Below are 24,065 nucleotides of genomic sequence, written 5' to 3' on the forward strand. Positions count from 1 at the left end.
GGCAACAATACACACATACAAACACATGTAACATCAATTTTGACTGTTTATTTCTTCTTACCAAGGAACGTGTATATTGCACACACTCATTTATTCTTGTCTTTTGTTTTTGTGTCAGTAGTGGGCCTTGATTTCAGGGTTGCACGCGGACCCTGAGCTTTGTCACTCCAGCCAGTGGTGCTGAGAAGGCAGTACATTACGGTGGAAGGGTGCAGTAGTGCAAAACTATGAACCTCAATACCAGGACGCAAAAATAAGTACATACGCATATACATACATGCATGAAAGGCAGGCGAGCATGCAGGAAGGGAAGGAGGGAGGAAAGTACACAGGAGAGAGAAGGAAGAAAGGCAAGAGGGAGGGAGGGAAGGAGGCAGACCTCAGCATCTCACAGTATCCTTGTAGAGCATGTCTCCCATAAGCTGAAACTTCTGCTAGTGGCTGCTTCTTAAAGTTTCTACCACCTCCTAATAGCAGCAAGCTACCTTTGGGAGAACATTCTAGATCCAAACTATAGAACAAGGCCTTCTGGGCACAAAGAAGTATACAATTCACTTTCCTATCTGATACTGGTAGCCTAGGGGTGGTGTACAAGTTGACAACACTCCATCCACTTTGAGGTAGAGGAAGGAGTGGGGTCTACAGAGACACGTGAGGCCAGCAGAAGGACATGGGGCCTGGGCCAGGAGGAAGCAGCACTTTTTCCTGAAAAGGTAATACTGGAGCCCAGCTCTGAAGCAAATCAGGTCAAGGCCAAGTGGGGGAAGAACCGAGGGAAACATGGGTGGAAGGCATCAGAAGGCAGGGAAGACCAATCTATACTTCTAGACTTGTTGGAGCCCAGAGAGCAGGGAAGACAGAGTGCAAGGAAAATGGTGATGTAGAAGTGGGCCAGGCCCAGAAGGACTTTGTGGGCTGTGGACCAGGGCCAGGCCTGCCTCCAGGAAAGAAAGGAGAACCACTGGAGTACCGTAACCACCACACGAGTCATCTGAGAATGACTATAACAGAGTGTTCATGCAGGTGAGAAATGTATGCAGGGGAAGGGACAAGAATCAACGCTCAGTGGCCAATCAGGAGCCCACTGGAACAATAGAAGCTAAAAATAATGATGTGCCCAAATTAAGCAGAACATTGGTTTACCAAAACAGCACAGCGATATTCTCCTTCCGGCCAGTTCTCATTTGGTTCTCCCGGTGGGAGCCAAAAATCCAACAGCAAATTGCAGACATCTCTGCATGGATCCAAAGAAAGAGAGGCCAAGGGTACAGATGGCCAGGCCTCCCTGGATCCTGGAAAGAACATCAACAAATTAGCATGGAATACGTGTTTCCATTTCTCTGGGATCTTGATGCTTCCCACAAGTCTACCCTTGGGCAAAGCTGGCAGAGGAGAATGGCATGACTGAACAGAACAGGAAGGAATCAATAGATGTGTGTTTTCAATCAAGTATATTTACAGATGAACGCCATGGTTCATAGTTTAACATTAGAACATGGACATTTCCACCCATTTCCCATCTCTGCCATCCTTTTATTATCTTCTTTAGAGAAATGTTTAAGAAATATAGAACTATCTCTATCTCTTCATTCTGCTCAAAGACCTGAGTGGTTACCCCCCATCAGAAGTAGAATCTGGGACAGGTGTGAAACAGTCCACAATTTTCCCAGCACTGAATATTACGATTGAATTCTTTCCCGCCTTCCTCTCTTCATTTGTCTACCTCTTCCTCTTCCTCTCAGCTCTTACATCTCAGGGACCAGCTTCCTGGTATTCATTTTGTTAGACTGTCAGTTAGTTGTTCTAAGGAGTTATACCACTTGAATTCTCCCCTGTACATTCCATACTGTGGTTAATACATTTGTGTACACATGCATATAATCCTGTCTGTCTACTTGTATATTTATAAATGAGATTGACCACACAATGAGAGAAAACAGGCGTCCTCTATCTTTCTGAGCCTGACTTAAACATCAGAGCAAGGGGATTTCTACCCAATTCCTATCTCAGCTATCTTTTTTATTAAGTTCTTTAAAGAACAAGAAAGTATTGAACCATCCCTCCCTCTTCACTCTGTTCAAAGAACTGAGTGATTACCCTCCATCAGAAATGGAATCTGGGACAGGCGTGAGACAACCCATAGCCTAGAATTTTAAGAGACCCTGGTCTTTTACTGACAGTGGAACTGGATGGTTTAGGGGATGTATTTTTGGAAATGCTGTAAATGCAGAATAAAAGCTAAGCAGATCTTGAGTGACTCACATTTGTTAGTCTATAAAAGCCATCACCAGGCTGTCAGGGTGCACATGGAGCTCTTCCTGCGTGCTCCCATTTTCTTGGTGAGAAATACACCGATCATGGTCAGTGTTCATGCTTCTGTCCATTGTGGGCTCACTAGCGCTCTATATTGCACCTTCCCGAAGAAGGAAAGACAATGTACCACTGTCCATCTGTGTGAGTTTAGATGTGAAATGTTCCCCAGGGCCCTACCCTCACCAGTGGCTCCATCCACAGAAGACAGCTGAACAGACTGGATCTCCAGAGGTGATGGAATGGGAGGGTGTGGAGGAAGCAAGCTGTAGGGACATGCCCTTGAGGATGATACCTTGTCCCACCCTTCTTTTCTCTGTCCCTCTGCTCCCTGGCTGTCGTAAGGTGAGCAGCTCTGCCCACCATGTCCTCTCCACCACAGGCCCGCAGCAATGGATCCAAGTGCACCTGGACTGAAACCTCTGGAACCATGAGCCACATCCATCTTTCGTTTTTTAAGTTGATTTCTCTAGGTATTTTGTTGGGTGGGGGATATCAGACAGATGTTGGCCGCAGTGTCATACTTTCAGAAATCTCAGAACACTCATCAGTAGCTAGCTTTGATCCCCCAAGTGATCAAACTGGACTCATTAGCACTCCAGGGTCAGGAACCTCTGAGATACCTAGGGAAGAAAGACAGAGAACAGAGGCTGAGTTAGGAGGATCACTGTCCCAGATCAGTCAGTTCAAAGTTAGCACCAGACTCTACCTGAGAAACAAGCTAAAGGAAAATGAACTGAAGGCCTGTCTCAAGTGGGAAAGTACTGGCCTAACAAACATGGGACCCTGAGTTCAATTCTCAGTTTTAATTGAAATAGAATACAAAGATAAATGGAGAGCTCTTCAAAGAGCTTAGGTACAGCAGGCTAAGCTCCTACCGTAGCTGAGTTTGCATGTGCCTTTGTTTCCAGTCATGTCTGGAAATTGTACTCTCTGAATCTGACTACATCTCTCTGCTTTACAAGTACCAAGGAGCTGCTTCCAGCCACTAACTTTTGAGTTAACTACTGACACACGGTTGGTTAAAAAAAGAAGAGAGAAAAGCGATGCAAAAAGCATCACAGGCAGCTATTCTTTCAAGTGTCATTTCACAGTGTTGAGCCCAGAATCTTGAGTGCTCTGAGCACCGAGCAAGTAGAACTCCACCGGCACAGCAGCCCGCTGCTCTGGAGGGCTGTGCTTGTCCTATCTTGAGGAATGTCAGAAGTAGAAGGTGTGTGTGGGGGGGGGAATGGGCAGTGAGGAGTGTGGGGAAAGGCAGTAATTGCTGTGTGTGTAAGAGCAGGCGGCTGGAGAGCCTGGAGGATGCAGCAATACAAGCTGCACATATGTAGAGGAGGCTTTACTGCCTGGGGCCTAAGGTGGGTCCCAGAAGTTCTCTGAGCATTTGGGGAAGACTTCACAGTGAGGAACCCACGGGCTGCCAAGGTCAGGTGCTCCTCCAAGTCTCAGAGACACAACAGTGAGGAACAAGATGAGCTTCTCCCAGTGCACACCTAGGACTTGGAAACTTGTTCAAAGCCAACTTCTTGGACACCCCTTGCCTCCCAGTAATGAAAACATAAGCATTCGGGTCCAGGTGGCAGGGCCAGGGGTTGGGAATGATGACGATTGAAGATGTACTGCACTGTGATTCAGAGCCAGGATCACCCAGCATCCTGTGAAAAATGAGAAATGATCTGGGCACTGGTGACCTGTGACTATGCTGGTTAAGTACTTGGGAGGTGAAGATCAGGAAGATCAAAGTTCAAGGACAGCCCTTGGCCAGCCTAGGCAAAAAGTGAGGCTATACCTCAAAACAACCTGAGCAAAAAGGGCAGGACTGATAAAGAGTGCCCGCCTAGCAAACGTGACGCCCTGAACTCAAACCATAGCACTGCCCCTTGCCTAAAGAAAAAGGAGAGGAAAAGAGAAATGAACCTGTACCAAATTCCAGCAGAGCCCCGGCTGAGAAAATTTCTCTAGAATTGCTCGAGAAATATGCTCATGTTTTTCTAGAATGTGAGAAATGCTCTGTTTAGTAAGATACCTGCTATCTCTCAACCAAAACCAACCCTCATGACTTTTTTTGTTGCTGTGAGGAATAGCTTAAAGGAAGGAATCCTTCTTTGGCTCACATTTGCAGGTTTCAGTCCAAGGCTCCATGACTTCTGGGCCTAATCTGTGGTAAGGCCGAGCACTATGGCGAGAGCATATGGTGGAGTGAGGTTGTGCATCCCATGGTGGCCAGGAAGCAGAGGACAGAGGAGGCCAGGAAGGGACATGGCCTCTAAGGCTGACCCTAAGTGGTATACGCTCTTCAGCTCAACCCCATCTCCTAATGTTTCCAGACTCTTACAAAGTACCACCACCAGCTGGAGACCAAGTGTTCAGCAGGAGAGGCTGTGGGGGGAACTCCATCTTCAGCCATCTGACCTCCATACCACATTCTCACCCCACGGACACCTCCGCCTGGAGTTCTGTTCAAATCCTTTTCCTTCCCACAGGAATGGCCTCTTTCCTTACCACCTCCCTAACCGACTCAGTTCAGCCCCCGAAGTTACCCAGCTCCTTAACACCTGTAACTGTCTATTGCTGCTGTATGTTCAAGTGCCACCAGGAACATCAAGTTTAAGTGCATGAACTCTGTAATTGTCAGTCTTCTATTATTACAACAAAATGCCAGAAACAGTTAACTTCATAGACAAGAGTATGATTTAGGCCACAGTCTGGAGGTTTAAAGTGCAAATGTCTCAGGGCAGACCCGGCCAGGGTTGCCTCTTGAGTTCATCACCTTGAACGTGGTTGGCAAACAAGTGTCAGAGCAAATGCTCTGCTCAGGGATGCAGAGAAAAGGATGGTCAACATCCTAGGCTCCTTTCTGAGAAAAAAATTCTCTGAGTTCACTTTGGTCTTTGAAAGATCCAAGAGGGTGATATTCCTCATGGAGCTGTCAGCAAGAGATTAAAAAATACAGAGTGTACAAAATACATGAAATCCAGTCACACTGACACCACACAGAGATGCGCATGCTTTCCAGGTGGTGTGAGCTTTTGGCAGTGTGTCGCACACCAGGGCTTAGAAGTCTTCTGTCATAAGGATCCTAGAGATCTTACAAACAAGTAGAGGGATATGTTGTGGGGTAGAGAGGGCAGACTTCACAGGCAAAACTGATTTTGAATTTCTAGTTATATAATGGGCACACTCTGACTTTTGTTATTGGGCGGGGGAGGGGGGAGATGGGAAGGGATAGGAAGGGGAAACAAAGGAGGAGGCAACAATGCTTGATAAGAAATGTACTCATTACCTTGCCCATGTCATTGTAACCCCTCTGTATGGTATTTTCACAATAAAAAAAGATATATTGGGTGGTATACAAGTCATTTTTATAAGGACCAACTGGATAGGAGATTCCAGGGGATTCCAGTTAGCACACGGCTCCTCTGTGCCTACTGGCCTCTAGGGACGGATGGCGTGCCCACATGGCTGAGACTGTGGTTGTGGGGGTGGGGGTGGTGGTAGAGCACCTGCCTTACTATGCAAGGCCCTGATTCCATCTCCCTGACACAGCTACTGGGAACTAGGAACTAGATGGCAAATAAGTAGGTGCCATTCACTTATGGGGAGAGGTCTTTACCTGGGGCTTGTGACTGTAAAGTTGGCTGGAGAAGAAAACCTTTTGTTTTCCTTTCCTAAAATGGAAGTTCATCCTATCCTTTAATTGTAAAGATAGCCAATACACTGCAGCAGTGTTTGAAGTAGTTGAGACGTCGTCCCTAAAAGACATCACTACTGCATTCACATCCCATCATACACGTGCAGATACCATGAGGTATCCGTTGTGATCATCGTGGTTCCAAATTAGGCTCCAAATGAAGCCACGGTGAGAACTTCTCCCAGCGTGTTAATGAAGAGGCAGACCTATGACCACACCACAAATTTGTTTTTGTCAGTGTGGTAAGTAGGTCAAACATCACTGGCTTCTTCTTTAATGAGAGTGCTTTAATCTTCTTCTTTAGAATAATGTCTGAGAGGGGCTCTAAGGGTCCAGCAGATGGCTGAGGAGTCCGCAGCATCGAAGTAGCTCGGAATGGCCCTGCTACTCAAGGGTCTGATGCACAGAGCTAGCGTTGCAAGATGTGTCGTGGCCCTTCATGAACAGGGGTGGTCTCATGTCCTGGTGACAAGGAAGAGTGTGTCTTAGTTCATTTTCTGTTTTATAACTGGATGCAAAGGAAGAATAAAGGTTTAGTTAGCTCATGGTTCAGGAGAAATGAAGTTGAAGCTCAGGTGGCTGTATCTGCTTCTAGCCAGAGGAGACTCTTCCCAGTCAGCACAAGACAACGCACAGTTACAGGCAAGCATGCCAGACAGTGCTTGCTTCTGTAATGAAGCCTCCATATCACTGGCAAAGTCACAGTCCCTTCTTAACAGCCTCTCTGTACCGCACCAGAGGATTCAGTTCTGGCATAATTTTTGAGAGGACTTCCGCCCCACAGCAGAAGGGAGCAGCTACTTCGTGAGTGGTGCTGATAGCAAATTTGTAAGGTGAGAATGCTTTCTCCATTTTGGAGATGAGAAAATCGTGGCTTGGAGGATATAATCACACCACTGGAGAATGAAGGAAGGAGGTTCAACTCAAACCAGGTGAGCTTGACCACGGCAACAGCAGTGAGACAGGGAAGGGCCGAGGGGTCCACCCGAGAAGCCACCTTGGGCACTGTGAATGTGACCACACCGCCCTCTCCTACCATTTGGCTGCACTACCTTTCGTTCCCCACCTTTGTCTGGTGGGGACCCTCCAGGGCATAAAGACTGGCATTCCAGAGAGCACGCCTGCCCACCAGTGTGGCTTCTCCTTTAACATCCTCCTCCTCTCTCACCTTTCACAGGAGCCAAGATGTCACCAAGGCCCTGTGGTCTCCTCAGTATCCATTACCGAGATTTCCCGCCATGACTTTCTTGGACACCACTTTCCTTCTTGGTGCTTGCTTCCTCAAGAGCCCAAGTTAACCCAGTGCCCTAGTCTGAGAAATGCCACACCACTGGCCCTCTGAGATGAGCAACCCACAAAGGGCTTGTGCTGGGATTCAAACTCGGGACCTCACACTTGCTAGGAAGATGCTCTACTACTAGAGCCACAGCCCAGGATCTTTTGCTCTGGTTATTTTGTAGACAGGGCCTTGCTTTAGTGACCATGGTCACCTGGACTGTGCTCCAGCATTCATACTTCCCACCCCAGCTTGGATGACAGGTGTGTGCCCCATCATACCTAGCATGAATAGCAGAATGAACTTTCAGTCCAGGGTGCCCTGTACCCATCATCCTCCCAATCTTAACCTCCCAAAGAGCTGGAATTAGAGGTCTGCACCACTGAGCTCAGCTGAAATTATTGAGACAGTTTCACTGTAGTAGAAAATGAAAAGCAACTCACCCTCTGAGGACTGCCATGTGGGAAGTAAACAAACAAGGCTGTGGTAGTATAAAGCTCCAGGGAGGTTCTGTTACAAGTCGGGGTCACGGGTGGACTGGATGAGTGTCCAGTGCTGGTGAGCTGGTGAGGGAGGCCTGGTGAGGGGGGGAAGTGGGTGCGGGGCTCTGGGCTCTGTGTGAGTGGAATCCTCACAATGCCCACTGTGATCCTCACAGCTTTCTGCCTATATTTTTTTTTCCATGAATAGGAACTTTTCAAAAGTAGCAACAAGAACGAGGCACCCGGCTCTGAGCTTAACGAGGTGGGCTTTGTGTAGGGACAGGATGCAATGGGTTAGTTAATGGTAGTACCTCTAGAGACCCCCTGATCTGAACATGCCCTTAACACTAAGGCTGTTTATCTCAGGGTCCTGAGGTTTAAACAGATGTTCTAGACTGACTCTCTATGGATGCCTGGTACAGCCACCCTTCAGCTAAATAAATAAATGACTCGCTCACATCTTGACATTTTGGATCTGTCAGAAAGAGAAGAAATAGAGAGTCTACAATCCTCGTATTGCCTCTGGCGGGATTCAGTGCTTGACTTTGAAAGCATGATGTGTAGCTAGCAGAGAGAAAGAATCTGCCAGGGTGGAGAAATGTGGATATATGTTTGACAAGTCAATTCTGGAAGGAAGAGCAGAGAGGCTCTCCAGGAGGTCAGGCAGCTCAATTACCTGAGGCAGCCAGGATGGAGTCCGTCCCTGCGGGCCCCAGGGCCTCCCTGCACATGCTCACACAGCCAACTTCTCACACCATCTGGTCAGCCGGGACCCCCGGCAGAGAGCCTCAGAAATGAGCGGCATCCTCACCTCCCTGTGCAAGGCTGGCCTCTGCCTTCCCTCTAGCCGCTTCAGAAACATCTCACTAAAAGCTACAGAGCTCTGTGATGAATATAATAGCTCTCTTTGGATCTGCTCTCTGCTGCCCCTTCCTCAGCTCTCAGCCCCGAGGCTCCCTCCCCGAAGGGCTCCTGGGTGCCCTGTCATGTCACCAGATCAGCAGCAGCACAGAAGGATGCTGTACGTTCTACCTCTCAGCAAAAGATGAAGGCAAACCAGGATCTTGGCCCATCTCTGCTTCAGTTTCCTTATCAACTAAAAAAAAAAAAAATCCTTGCTCATTACAGTCCCTGTGTGACAGGGTCAGAATTAAGTTACCAAAGCATACAGACCTCTGACTTTTTAAATGAGTAACTACTGACTGGGATGAGCTTGGGTTCCAGGGTGGTTGCAGGTGCTGTCTGGCATGTGATAAGATGCTCCCTGAAGTGGTAAGTCAGCCTCGTCGTGTTTCATCAGGGAAGGGCGAGAAGCAGGAGTATTACAAGTCCTCCACAGGACTGGTGTGCCTCACGTCCCCACCCTCTGGCACACATGCACAACTTGGTAAACATGGGAATGGAATCCTTGTCATCTTGCTGCTTTGAGTGCAAATGATAGATGGCTGCGCTAGCCATGAGTTCTGCATTCATAGAGTCCAACACACACCCACAATTCCAACACCCACCCATGGATTCCAACACAGATCTATGATTCCAACCATTTTCCAAATTCCAACCCACACCCACAATTCTAACCCACATGCAAAGCACTCCAACCATATCCACAATTCCAACCCACACCCATGAAGTCTAACCCATATCCACGATTCCATGATTCCAACCACATCCACAGATTCTAACCTACACCCACAATTCCAACCCACATCCAAGGATTTCAACTAACATCTACAGATTCCAACACTCATCCATGGTTCCAACCACATCCATGATTTCTACCCAAATCCATGATTTCAGCCACATCCACAAGTCAAGTCCAACCCACATCCATGGATTCCAACCACATCCTCAGATCCCAATTCACATCCACGACTCCAACTACAACCATGACTCCAACCCACGATTCCACATCCACAGATGTCAGCCCACACCCATGATTCCAACCCACAACATCCCTGATTAAAACCCACATCCCCAGATTTCAGCTCTATCCACCATCCCAACCCATGTCCACATATATAACCCACGCTCACAAACTTGAACCCACATCCACAGATCCACAGATCACATGTATGGATTCACCCACCTATGGATCAAGACAGGACCACACATTCAAAACAGAATCACATCTGTATGGAAAAGTACAGTCTTTTCTTCTTGTCATTTCCCATACACAAAACATTTCCTCACCCATCGACAGAGCATTTTCACTACAGTGTATGGGCACGACAAGTCATATACAAGTCAGGTGGTTTAAAACACATGTGTGTTACATGTGAATGATGGGCCATTTTCTATAAAGGACTTGGACATCCAGAGTTCTGTATCCACAGGTGGTTTGGAAACCCACCCCTGGGGGAATAGGGAAGGATGGCTCACAACCCATTCCCTGATCCATTCAGGTGGATGCATAGACACCCACCTCCTTTGAAATTTGGACTTTATTTTCTACTTCAACATCCTCAGGTCTATTCTAACTGAACATAAACTGGTACTGGAAAGAACATTAAGTTTCCAAAACAAAAGCTTCAAATATGTGGGAGAGGCTGATAGTGAGGGGCATACAGAGAGTTAATCTCACTGGAGGCTAGAAGGACAGTGACCTCTTGTAAAGGAATAAAACAGGTGTTAAACACTTAACTACCATGCCTCAGCCGTGACCTAATAGATTATAGAGCTAGAGAAAGAAGTGGGAAGACAAAGTTTGTGTTTTGATGGCTACAGTTGATACAAGATGAGAGCGGCTCAGAAGGAAGTGGGCAATCTGTGAGCAGCAAGGCCTAGAAATGCAGAGAATTCAGGGTAGAGTGAGCTTTTGAGAATAAGCTGAGGGCACAGCAGCTAAATGAGCCTTTGCAGCAAGAACCAAACCAAGTGTCTGACCTCACAGCCACTGATAACTCTTTTGAACACTGCAGCTATACTTGGCCTCAGACAGGGAGCGAGCAGAGGGTGTGCAGCCTTGGTTTCAGGGTTATGGGCTCATTGTGGCCCCGGGACTCATTCCAAGCCCCCGGAGTCTGCTTATTCTTGTGACCCATATCTGTGGCTTAACTGTCCCTCCTTTCCAGTTCTGCTTCCCAGTTCCTGCTCTTGGCTTCCAGTTCTTTCTCTGTTAAAATTCCAGCCTTTTAGCCCCTGCCTTGCTCCTCCTTCTACAGATAAAAGTCCTCCCGTCTCAACGTCCACATACAACCACTGGGGGCTTCTGATACTGCAAACCTGAACCACGGCCACAGCCAGGCGGTCCTGAGTCTGCTCCCTTTGTGGGATCTCTGTTAGCTGTCTGTGTTGGCCATGGGCCTGGGCAGTATATTAGTTGGCTTTCTTGTTGCTGTGACAACAAAAGAGAGAAACTATTTAAAACAAGGAAAGATTTATTTGGGCTCAGGGTTCCAGACACTTCTTTGGCCTTCCTGCCGTTGCCCATTGGATGAGGCAGAGCACCACAGCAGAAAAGCCTGGAGGAGCAAAGCTTCTCACCTCATTGTAGCAGGGAACAGAGTGAGGCGGGAGGGAGGGAGGCACCTGGCCCAACATGTACCCCTCAATGCCACATCCTCCATGGCTAGCCTTCTCCAACTAGCCCCACCTCCCACATCTCCACCATCCCCTCACAGTCCTGCACACTCAGAGCCTAACCACGATTACATCAGAGCCCTCCTGAGGTATTCATCTCTGGAAACCCATCATCCCCAGATCCCGGCTTCATGGCCTACCCAGTCCAGTGGCAATGGAGACAGAGCGTGACTGACAGCATTGCCTTCCAAAGGCACTGACAGGGCTTCCACCCACATGGCTTCCCTCCCTGTCTGTCTTTCTTTCTTCCCGCCTGTCTCCATAAAAGTTAGTTTGCAAATGTCTCATTTCAGAATGCTTTCAGTCTTCAGAAAAGACCACTGTTAGTTTCCTTTGAATCTCAATGTGAAAGGCGCACATGGGTGTTCCTAGCTACATGAAAAATTACACCCTGATGTGACACCTCTGACATTAACGCTTGCCTGGCTCACCTACCTGCACAACTGACAATTGTCTAATTTTTCTTCACAATCGATAGAAGCCTGAAAAAAAATGTCTTCACATCTGCTGGGCTTTCAGGCAACTCATTATAGGAGTGGAGCTTGGGGCCGCTGTGAAGCCCCTCCCCCGTGCTTTCCCGGGCTCAGAGCTCACAGGGGGCTCTACATCATCTGTCCACCGCAGGACTGACACGGGCCAGTCTCATGGACGTCAAAGGAAAGCACATTCAGGGATTTCCTTTGGTACATTTGTAAGGACAACAAAGCTCATTCTTAAGAGGTGATAAAGCAATGTGTGAAGAGTAATACCACCACAAAGCATTCATCTGTGGAGAAAGAGATAGACAAAGACAAGGAGAGTGGGAACTGAGAAATGAAAGCAAGGGAGAAGAAAAGGGAGAGAAAGAGAAAAGGAAAGAAAGACAGAAAAACAGACAGACCGACAAGAAAGAAAGAAAGAAAGGAAGGAAGGAAGGAAGGAAGAAAGAAAGAAAGAAAGGAAGGAAGGAAGGAAGGAAGGAAGAAAGGAAGGAAGAAAGGAAGGAAGAAGAAAGAACTAAAGAAAGAAAGGAGAGATGAATGAACCAAATTAAGAAAGGCAGACTGTGTCCACAGCAATCTCCTCTTGGAGCTGTATAAATGTCACACAATGGAGCATTTCTGCAGAAATCTTTCAGACTATACAAAGGACAGGAGATAAAGAACTTATCTAGCTGACAATCACATGATAAGGCGGGGCCGAGAAGCAAATGCTTATAAACCAATTATGGGTCCATTCAAAATAAGGTAGCCCTTGGAACGGATAAACCTCCTCTTAGCTCTTGCCCATAAATATTAGCTGTTATATATGTGACAGAGCTTATGGGTTGGAGATTACACTACAATGCTGGGATGCAATATCAATAAAGTCTTGTGACTGTAAGTCAATGTTCATCATAGACAAGCATTCTGGGGACCCAACTAATGCCCCAGCCATTCATCTGGCTAAGAGTAGGCTGAGATCTGAACTTCAGGATCCTCCACAACACGTTCCTTGAATAACACCACAAATGTTTCTAATTCATAACCGTGAACTAACTAGAAATACTTCCTTTTACTTCCATCATTGGCTCTTTTCCACTCCTACCAGCTTCTAGACCCCTAGGAAGGAACCAGTGATGGATCCATTAGAATATACTTGCGGAGACTGTTGGGATTCATTAGTTACTGCGTGCACGGGGTATGCTATTAATTCCAACTTGTATCGGTAGGGTTTGGCAACTTCTTTGCATTTTCTTACTCATACAAACATTTGTCCTTCAGTTTTACTTCATTTCTGACATTCTAGATGGAGAATCCATACACACCCTGTGGGAATGGAGCTGTTCCATGGAATGCGGGGTATGAGCTGAGCTTCTGGCCACTGCGAAGGTTCAGGTTTTAGTTTCCTGTGTATGACCCTCACTGCCATGTAGTTGAGGGCTGTCTTCCATGTGAGCCCATGTCCAGAAAGAAGAAAGGGATCTAGTTAAATGAGCACTAGTTTCCAGGCATCATCTATTTTATAATGTGTTAAGTTGCACTGAAAGGTTTGATAAACAGGGTTTCCAGTCCTGGGCTTGAACTCAGTGCCTGAGCTCCCTGAGCTTCCTTGGTTCAAGGCTAGCCCTCTATCTCTTCAGCCATAGCACCACTTCTAGCCTTTTCTGTTTATGTGGTACTGAGGAATTGAACCCAGGGCTTCGTACAGGCTGGGCAAACACTCTACCACTAAGCCACATTCCCAGCCCATAAACAGAGTTTACTAATCTCTTTTTCACCTTCCTGTTCTAAACAGGAAGAACAATTCAGATGACTATGAATGAGAATACACTGTCTCTGGTGGCGTCTAGGCTTCTAATTTCATTTCATCCCATTCACAAACCTCCCTTGGTGAGCTACTGGTTGAGTTCAAGGCCTGAATTATTCAGAGGAAACTGCATCAAAATGTTGCATGGAATAAGAAAGAGCCTGGAGTATTCAGTATTCTTCTAATTTGCTATCCTGTGTCCAGACGTCCTAATCCTTCACTCTACCACTAGGGTAGTAATCTCTATGGTAGCAAACACACACACACACACACACACACACACACACACACATACACACACGCACACACACACACACACACACCTTCATTCCCTCCAAATAATCTCTTTATTTCTGTGCCCACAAATAGCTTTCTTTAACATATTTCATTGTATAATAAAATCCTTTCCTACAATGAGTGGCTTTGAGGAGTATTCTAAGCAGTACTTCATTAACTGGAGCCTATCCTGCCTCAATAGTTTTATGTATGTGACAAGAGTGTAAAAAGCCCCATCCTATCCCTTCCGAGCACAGATAATTTCAGCTGTGATCACATCCCTTCTTCCACCCTCAGGCTACGGGTGGCCCACTTCTAAAACAGGGACATCAGAAAGAGGTTGGTTTAAGTGGGATCAACTTAAAATGAATTAACAAATGAAACCCAGAGACACATTTAGGCAGAAAAGAAATGGGCTACAAATAGGAGGAGATTCTATTGACACTGTCAGGAATATTTTAACAAAGAGCCACGTCCTGCAGGAAACCCTTGAAAGAACAAGGATGTGATTTGCCTCCAGGATGAGCAGTGGTTAAAACTAGGGGAAGTTAGGGGAGAAAGGGTGCAGGCTGGGAAAAGGCCACTACCATTAATGTTTGAAGGAAATAAAATGCTAGGAAAAGGAGCAAACGTTACCTATTTTGTTCAGGTGAGCCTAAGTAGAATTCAAATGGACAGTTTCGAGGACTTTGTCAGTGCTCCACAAGCCAGTAGCTATGTGAGGTAAGTAATGTGGGACATACTTTGTGGTCATCAGAATGAAAGCACAGGCTGGGGTGCAATCCATCCTTGCTCTTCTCTTGGGGAGATTTTGGGATCACATCAGTAGTTCCATACCACCAGGCCTCTGCCAGACTCAGTAAGACAATGGAGAGGCAGCCATTACAAACACCAAATGAATGCAGGAGTCGATTCCCCAACAGTGAGCCTAGGTATGTAGCAAAGGTGGGCCGGATAAAGGGCTCTCTGTGGCTCCAACCACACCGACACATCTGTCTCCTTGGTTTCTGTATCCAAAAACTTCACCAAGTGGGGAAAATGGCATCTGTGCTGAACATTCATCTTCTTTTCCTTGTCATAGTTCCCCAAACAACAGGAAGGAACAACTACTTACATCCCACTGCTCTGGGTCTTAGTGATAATCCAGAGCTGATTCAGAGGATGGGGAGGCCGAGCACGACACTGTTCTATAAATGACTCGAGCCTTCCTGGATTTTGATGTCCTCAGTGGGGCAAGGAAGTCCTAGAACCAAGATCCTCAGATTCCCTAGGCCCAATTCACAGAGCGGGGCGACATGGGAACAAATAGGAGTAATGGCTCGATGTTCACTAATGTGGTATCTTTGATGACTGCTGTGCAGTGCAGCTGTCACACTGAAACTACTGAGAGTCCATCTCACCGCGGTCACAAAACCCCCACAGTAACAGGCCGGTGAGAATGTTGGGGCCATGTTGAATCGGGGATGGGAACCGGTGCAACCACTGTGGAAACCAGCGTGGATATTCTCAAAATAACGAGTAAGAGTCTGGTTTTCTGATCCTGCTGTGCCATTTTGGGGAATATGTCTGAAGGAAATAAATCAATACCCGTGCCTCTGTTCACAACAGCCAAATTCTGGAATGAGTCAAGATGCCCAACAACTGATGCATAATGGAAATACGGTATGTGTGTGCACACAGATACATGCCATGGAATACAACACAGCTATAAAGAAAAAATGAAATTATATCATTTGCAGAAAAATGCATGGAACCTGAGATCATACTATTGAGCAAGGTAAACCAAACTAACGCCAAGCATCACATTTTCACTCATGTGTGGAATCTAGACCTAAAGTGTATGTGTCTATACTTGGCATATGTGTATCCTGTGTGTGTGTGTGTGTGTGTGTGTGTGTGTGTGTGTAACAGTAGTAGTAGTAGTGGTAGTGGTGGTAGTGGTGATGGCAGGACATGATTGCAACTATGGGCTATTGGAGGGGGGGTGAAGAGAAGAAGGAGACAGAAAAATAATGGCAGAAGTGAATAATGAAACCTATTTGTCAGTGTGAAGATGGAATAAGGAATCTCACTGAAACCTATTAAACATATGGGGAATGGGAAAAGCCAAAGAAGAGCTTATGTATGTATGTATTACATGCATGTGCAAAATAGCATGGTGCAACCCTTTGGTACAAATTAATATGCAGGTAAAATGAATGACAGGGAAGTACAACAGGCTCCAACAGTAGGGGTGAGGGTTGTTAGCACAGAGTGAATAAGGGTGAATAGGATTGATGTGCTTCATATCCATGCACACAAACAGCACAATGAAACCTATGGGAATATTTCTAAGGAGGAAGGAGATTAGGGGAGTGATACAGCGGTGAGTTTGAATGCACTAAACTATGCCCATGTCATGAAAAATGCCTCATACAAGTGATGTAGGCTAATTAAAAATCTTAATAAAAAAAGGTAACAAGTGGATAGAAATGTGATCATATAATCTTTATGCTAGTGATTTTACAAATCAATAACGAAGCCATAGGGCCATGCAGTTTATAGGGCAACCATTTCTGAGCCTTCTTTGCCAGGCTTCCTGTTTTTGATGGCTGGAAATGGTGGTGGGGTACTGTGACTGGATTACAAGAGGAGAAACAGGGACATCAAGTCCATCAGGAAGCGGGATATTTGGGCTCGGCAACTAGCCCTGGTTTCTACACTCCCTAGAGCATGCTGCTCGAGGAACCACCTGAACCACTGCTTCCTACTAGGTTTTATATACAAACGCGAATCCTCTATATTGCAACGCACTATTTGCCAGTGTGGCAACCCATCATCTTTGACCTTAAAGCTGGACTTGAAGGCTTATTGATCAGTATATCCTAGAATGCAGTATTTGTATGGGGCTTAGGGAAGGAGAAAAGGAGGGAGGGAGGGAGGGAGGGAGGGAGGGAGGGAGGGAGGGGAGATGACATATATGTCAACATAGCTAACAATAACCCTACTCTCCCTCCAGAATGATTGAAAGACATTTTCATGTTCAATGTGGAAGATCACAGCAAGAACTTAAACTTCAAAGATCCTGGCTCCTACAGAAATGAGAAAAAGAAGGCCAGAGAATTAAATGACCTGCCAAGGGTCCAGAGTAGCAACCATGGGAGCTTTCAGAAATAATTTACTAACATGCCTAAGGTCTGCTTAAAATTTTAACTGTTGACACACAGAGATAATCCTAACCTTCTTTCCACTTGATTCAGATCTTACTCTGCCCTTAGCTCTCTTTGTCCTGGAAACATTTATGTAACAAATGGTTCCCACTCTTCCAAGTATTCAGTTTGCAATCCTGACAAATTAAGGACATGGAAGAGTTGATTATCTCCACTTATCTCTCAGGCTGACTAGGGAGTCCTGCATGTCTGGAACTTTGGCTTTGAAACCTCTTGAAAGCATTACAGAAACACCAAGGGAATCAGACAATGAAGATTCTTTCCAAACAGTAGGATTTAAAGGATCTTATTACCTACTTTATAATCTTACCTTAAGGCTGGAGAAAGTATTAATTGGAGCGAAGGCATCCAGATGGGAAGAACTCTACTGCAAGGCATCTGTATTGTTGAAGTCTGTCTTTTATCTCTTTAATTTGTTAGGTGGCCTCATTCTTGCCATCTTTGGATAATCTCCTAGCCAATCCTGACTCCCTGGAGTATTTTGTTTGTGAGCATGCACACGTGCATGTGTACAGAGAGAGAGAGAGAGGGAAAGAGAGAGACAGCCAGCCAATGGCACTTCAAATCCCATTTCCCCTCTTGGCCAATGGTTAATCCCTTCTAAGAAAGTGGAATATTAAACAGAGCAGGTCACCAGGCACCAGTGGTTTATGCCTGTAATCCTAGCTACTCAGGAAAGGTTGAGATCTGAGGATTGCAGTTCAAAGCCAACCTGGGAAGGAAAGTCTGTGAGACTCTTATCTCCAAGTCACCACCAAAAAAAGCCAGAAGTGGAGCTATGGCTCAAGTGGTAGAGAGCTAGGCTTCAGCAAAAAAAAAAAAAAAAAGGTTCATGGACAGTACCCAGTCTGAGTTCACACATGCGCACACGCGCGTGCACACACACATGCATACATTCTCTGAAGAGATCAGGCATGCTGCCAAAGCATGTACCTCTACAGGTAGAGGTCTGGATCTGGAATTTCTGCCTGCTCCGCCCTCCCCTTCCCCCCTCCCCCCTCCGTCCCCTCCCTCCCCGCCCCTTGCCCCAGGTCCATGTGTTAAAAACTTGGGCCTCAGCTTGGTGCCCTTGGAAGGTGGGGAACCTGCAGGAGGAAGGACCTCTTAAAATCTTAAAAGCCATCGGGGCTGGGGCCTTGGGGATCATGGGAGCCCTGTGCCTTTCCTTTCTTCCTTTCCAGCCAGGAGAGAGACGCTTTGCTCTGCCAAGCTGCTTTGCCACAGGCCTGCAGCAGTGGAGACAAATGCTTACCGACCGGAACCTCCAAAACGGAGAACCCAAGCAAGGTTTGCCTTCTTATCAGCTGATTATGCCAAGTACAGTAGCCCCTTGGCATGGGTGGGTCTATGATCCATTCCAAGGACACGATGGAGGAAGGCCCACGCATGCTCAGGATGCACGGAGGTCAGGGCGACACGACCCAAGGATGCCGCGTTCAGGACCGCACTGCACAAGCCCAAGCTGGGGCCTTTGGGGCTGCACTGCGCATGCTCACGATGCAGCGTTGAGCCCTGTACTGCGCATGCTCCCAGAAGGCTGTCCGCCTTCCACGAAAGGCCTGCTGCCCTTCATTGCGTCTCAGAGTTTCATTCCATCCCTTCGGGGAAGTGTGCTGACTTTACCTTGCATTTGGGAAACCACTTGCTTTTCAGGGGGCAGATTTGCACAAGCAGCAGGTAAGCACTCAGCAGATGACGCGATGATTTAAACCCAGCTGGTCATAACAAGGCCAAGAACTCCTTTGAGTCAACCGAGCCTCAAAATCTGTGCAGGAACTTAACCTTTTTTGCTTTAGGAGATTTTCTTTAAAATTTTTCAATTTTTTTTTTTGTTCACACTTGGTCAAAAAGATGTGCAACAGATCCTTGAGTGTGGGCTTCCACAGTTTCTGACAGTACCAGAGACTGACAGATGAGGAGTGTGCCGCTTGGGCCCTCTTCTCCTCACCCCCAACTGGAACCATCTCTCTCCCACCCATGTGGTGGAGTTGGAAATACTTCACCCTTACTGGAAGTGATCATGTTTGCTCCCCAAAAAATCATAGTCCATAGAAACAGCATAGGAAGGAACTTCCATCTTTAAACAAGGAACAAAGTATAAAATTAATTCTCTTCAAGAGAAGTTGACCTGAGTATCATTTTCTTTTTCAGTTCTGAAGAGGCCTTTAAAGTCTAGAGTGTAAGTTCTGCTTTGTGTATAACTGCTACCTTTATGAAGGCAATCTGGGGTATGAAAGTCACTCTCAAGTTAAAAGTTCTTGCATCTTTTGGCACAGGAGATTGGCACAGACTCAGATTCCTGACTGTGACCCCAGACCGGGGCTAGGGGCAGATACTGGACATGTTTGAAGCAGGCAGTGTTGTACATCCTAAAACTTAAAGCCACCGGCAGAACAACTAAATTCATATACATGCTTTGTGGTCAGAATGGACAGGGTTTGAATCCTGGTGTTTACAGCCAACTTAATAAAGAGGGGAAATTGGCTCTTGTGAGAAAACTTGACATATTTAATCCTCCTTAATTTAATTAGGGAAACAAGTATATATATGAAGATGTCTGGCTCCAGAAAACCCATTTCACAAATGCTGCATAGATTATAAGCAGCCAACCTTATTTACTAAGTGGACCCCTTCCTGTTTGGGTCAGTGCTGTGGCCTCAGATAGCATTCTCAACTTCTGTTACTGTATTGTCCTTGTGAGCTAGCACACCCACCCCACCCCACCCCATGATTCATCCATATCTCATTGTGTTTACACGGTGGGTACCACAGGAAAACAGTGGGCAGTTATAGATGATGTGGGCTCAGACAGTCAACCATCTGGGTTATTTTGACACCTTGTCATAGCTTCTAAACTTAGAAAGAGCCAAAGGCCTGAGACACTGGTTTCTTTGATAAGGATTCCTGAGTGTCTACTTGGTGGTCTGCAGGACCTAGTGCTGACCTGGGTGAGAAAATTGACTTGTCTACACCATGAGCTTACTCCGATTGTGATCATCAAGAACACGTGAGCAAGCTTAGGGAATACAGATGACATCATACTGATGATGACAGCAAAGCAAAGCAGATGGTGACAGCCAAAAGGAGGAACTGCAGAAAATCCAGTGACAAGCCAAACAAAAAAACCAATGGAAAGAATGGGAAGTCAAGGCTGTTTGGGGGTTGTCATCAAGGAGAATTAATAGGGCCAGTCACCATGCTTCTCATCTATAATCACAGCGATTTGGGAGGCAGAGATGGGAGGAGGGTGGTTTGAGGTCTGTGCAGTAAGATGATATCCCAACACACAAGACTGGAGGAAGGCTTGTAGTCATTATACCAAGGCAAAAAGGACGAGATCCTATCAGAAAATCAAACTAAAGCAAAAAGAGCCAGAGGCCTGGCTCAAGGGGCAGAGTGTCTGCAAGCATGAGGCCCTGAGTTCAAATCCCAGAAAAAAGAACAAATGAATGTCTGCTCTAGAACCTTGAATATACTTGACCTGTTCCCAACATACACTTTAGGGAGAGGGCCACCAGCTGACCCTCCCACCTCCCCTGCCCTGATCATTTTTTTCCCCAGTTCAGAGTTGGCTGCAGGGAAGTATCACTCAGTGGAAGCCTCCCTGGGAGCAAGCGACAGTTCCCCAAACAGCCACTATTTCCCCACTCACCAGTGTGCATGTGTCACAGACAACATACAAACAGACCCTGAGAGACTGATTGGATGCATCCAATCTATGCCTCACACATTCTCCCAATCTGTCTTGTTAGCACTCCGTGCAGGACTGCTCTGGGTGTGGCCTCTGCCTGCTGAGTCTGATTTGTCACTACTCTTCCTGTCATCAGACCGCAGGCATGTCTGTTACTTCTCGCATGCAGCTGACTCATTGGTAAAATAGGGCTCGTGCTAGTATGTAACTCTCAGGCTCCTATAAGGATGGCGCATGGAGACCAGCATTTGTCTAAGGGAACAGCAGTAGGGTGAAGAACCCCTCCTCCCCCCCCCCAACCAGGTAACCAGAGCCCAGAAGGGAAGATCCACTTCTAGGAAAAATGTAGAGTTACCTTGCCGTGGGGCTGTGACTATGTATTTCCACCCACTAGTCAGGGTGCATCCTTGCTTTAAGTGTGTTTCTGTTTACAGATGTCCTATTTGATATCTATTGTTGATTCATAACATTGAACTTGTGGTCAACAGCACAATCAATCCTGCCTGCGTATTTCCTTCATGTAGCACTATGGTAAGGGTCTATTGTAAAGTCACCAAGAAAAGGCTGCATATGGAGGAACTATAGCCTTCAATAAAGCACAAGAAAGATACCAATGTACCACAGGAGCTGACATAAGAAGGCAGTTACCTTGTTTCACCTTGGCTGTGAAAGTGTGTACCAGGCAACTCAAATTCTTTGCAGTTCAATGCACTGTTCACAGGTGACCACCAAAGGACCATGAGGATTAGATTTACAAATAAAATTTAGGAAGACTGAGAAATGTGGCTCATATCTGTAATCCTACTTACAGAGGAGGGAGCGATTAGCAGGATTATAGTTGGAGGCAGTTCAAGCACAAAGTTTGTGAGACATCAGATTAATTAGTAAAGAACTGGATACAGTGGCTTATATTTGTCACCCTAGCTATGTTGGAAGCATAAATAGGAGGATCATGATCCAGGCAAGCCCTGACATAAAAGTTGAGAACCAATTTGAAAAGTAGGTAGAACAGAAAGGACTGGGGCAGTGTAAATCCCTGAGTTCAAACCTCAGTACTGTCACCACCACCACCACCACCAATAATAATAATAATAATAATAAATATTTTTTGGTCAGTCGTGGGGCCTGAACTCTGGGCTTGGGCACTGTCCCTCAGCTCTTCAGCTCAAGGCTAGCGCTCTACCACTTGAACCATAGAGCCACTTCTGGCTTTTTCTGCTTATGTGGTGCTAAGGAGTCAAACCCAGGGCCTTATGCATGCAAGGCAAGCGCTCTACCACTGAGCCACCTTCCCAGCCCTATAACAGTAACTTTTAAGGAGTAAAGAAACTCACAAATACAGAATTCACTAATAATGAGGTTGACCATAGCTCTTCTGCTGGCTGCACAGTTGGAGTGGGCTATCACAGTGACATGTGGAGACCAAGCTAGTGCCAGCTTCGAAAATCAGGCTCTGAGACAATCATCCAGTCCAACTCCCCCTAGCCAAACACATGCATTGATTATTTCCAGCTCTCTCTGATGTTTCAGCGATGCTGTGGGCTCCAACCCAGACAGCCTAAAAACTACCCTGTGCGAGGGGGTTAGGAGCAGGACCCATTTTCATTCTTCCCAAACCTTGGCCACAATAGCTGCCATACAGAATGACTTATTTGTCCTTATTCTTTCACATCTGGTCTCTCTTTCAATTACTCTTCTCTTAACCCATAGAGCTCAACTTACACAGAAGAACAAGAATGGATTCGTTTTGATGGCGTGAATCCTACCCCACAGCCCCGCCTGCCTGGGGGAGTTCATGGACTCAAGTACCAGCATTGAATCCCCAACAGCCAGGAACTGAAGTCAGCTTCATCTTTTCTGCTTTTTCCAGGCCATTCATTCAACAAATAGACAAATATCTGCATTTTTGTAGATAAAGTGAATGCAAAAGGAGCCATTTGCAAAGATAGATGACTGTCCTTTTTCCTTCAGCAAAGTTTAAAAAGGTAAAAATTATCATATTATGAGCCCGGTGCTCATGGAGAGAAAATGAGGCCACCACTCAACAGGGGAAATTGCTCTCCTTGCCTGGGAATGTTTTAGCATTAAATTAACTCTCCTATCTCCTGCCTGTTAATAGGAAAGCCTGCACCTCCTGGGTTGGCAGGGGATCTGCATTTGCATTTAGATGGAGCTGTTGGGAAGATGGCCCCCTGCACAGGGCCTTCATCCCTTATTTACAATAGCAGCCCTGTGATAAAGTGAGTATCACAGGAGTGCTTGTTGTGTGCCTTTGGCTGGGGCTGGAACCACAATGGGAAACTCTGTCATGGCTGTGAGTGCCTGGAAGGAAAAGACAGCTCCTGCACTATGTGGCCACTTTGGTGCCCTGGAGGACAATGGGAACCCTGAAGTCCCCCACCCACCCTGCCAGACCACGCTGGCAGGACAGCTGGATGCTAGTATAAAATGCCGTACCTGAGTTGTGCACTGATTTCCTATAACAAGGTGCAGATCTTCCGCCCCCCCCCTTGTTTGAGGTGACAGGACATGGGTCTTCATTCTCATTTCTTAGATGAGGAAACTGAGAGGTAGGGAGGCATGAATGATGGCTCCCCCTTGGCCACCCCAAAGATAGGGTAGCATTTGGTTAGAGTGCTGTTTCCACGCCAAATCACTCTGCAGCCAAGGCCTTCATCGGCACCAAGGTCCTAGAATGAGAAGAACCCTGGTGTGAGACTACAGCTGTGGTCTGTCGTAGTGACTCTCGCGTGCATGTGTGTGTGCACTTTCTTCTTTTAATTACCACACATCAGTAGTACAAGGAGGTCATTGCGATTTTTCCCTGATGTGTACAGGGTGACTGGAATAAGTCCTTCCATTACTCTCCCTTATTCCCCTCCACTCCCTCACCCTTTCTCAAACAGGGTTTCTCTTTGATACATACACAAACACCCCACATACACATATACACCACACACATACTCTACACTTGGATCCTTTCCCACCTCTCCTTTCCCCCAGGCCCTTCCTGCTGACCCCCTTTTATTTAAGCCCCTCCCACTGACCCCCCCAGATCTGATATCTTATTATTATTGCTGCCAGCCCAGGCAGGAAAGTCCATGAGACTGTTATCTCCAATTAACCACCAAAAACTCAGAATGGAACTGTGGCTCAAGTGGTAGAGTGCTAGCCTTGAGCGAATGAGCTCAGAGACAGCGTCCAGACCCTGGGTTCAAGCTATTTAGTTGACAAAGGTTGAGTGGATGCAAGGTGTGCAGCAGGACAATTTGGTGTGTGC

General features: G+C 46.5%; 1 long non-coding RNA gene across 1 annotated transcript; it reads right to left on the reverse strand.

The window, feature by feature from the left end:
* Positions 1 to 14,558: 14,558 nt before the first annotated feature.
* LOC105998485 lies at positions 14,559 to 17,571 on the reverse strand. Its single transcript, XR_001175700.1, has 3 exons — positions 17,405 to 17,571; positions 15,473 to 15,590; positions 14,559 to 14,732 (listed from the first exon to the last, which is right to left on the reverse strand). It is a non-coding gene; the product is annotated as an uncharacterized LOC105998485 (long non-coding RNA).
* Positions 17,572 to 24,065: the final 6,494 nt, after the last annotated feature.

This window comes from Dipodomys ordii, unplaced genomic scaffold (assembly GCF_000151885.1).
Source record: "Dipodomys ordii isolate 6190 unplaced genomic scaffold, Dord_2.0 Scaffold164, whole genome shotgun sequence".
Taxonomy (NCBI): domain Eukaryota; kingdom Metazoa; phylum Chordata; class Mammalia; order Rodentia; family Heteromyidae; genus Dipodomys; species Dipodomys ordii.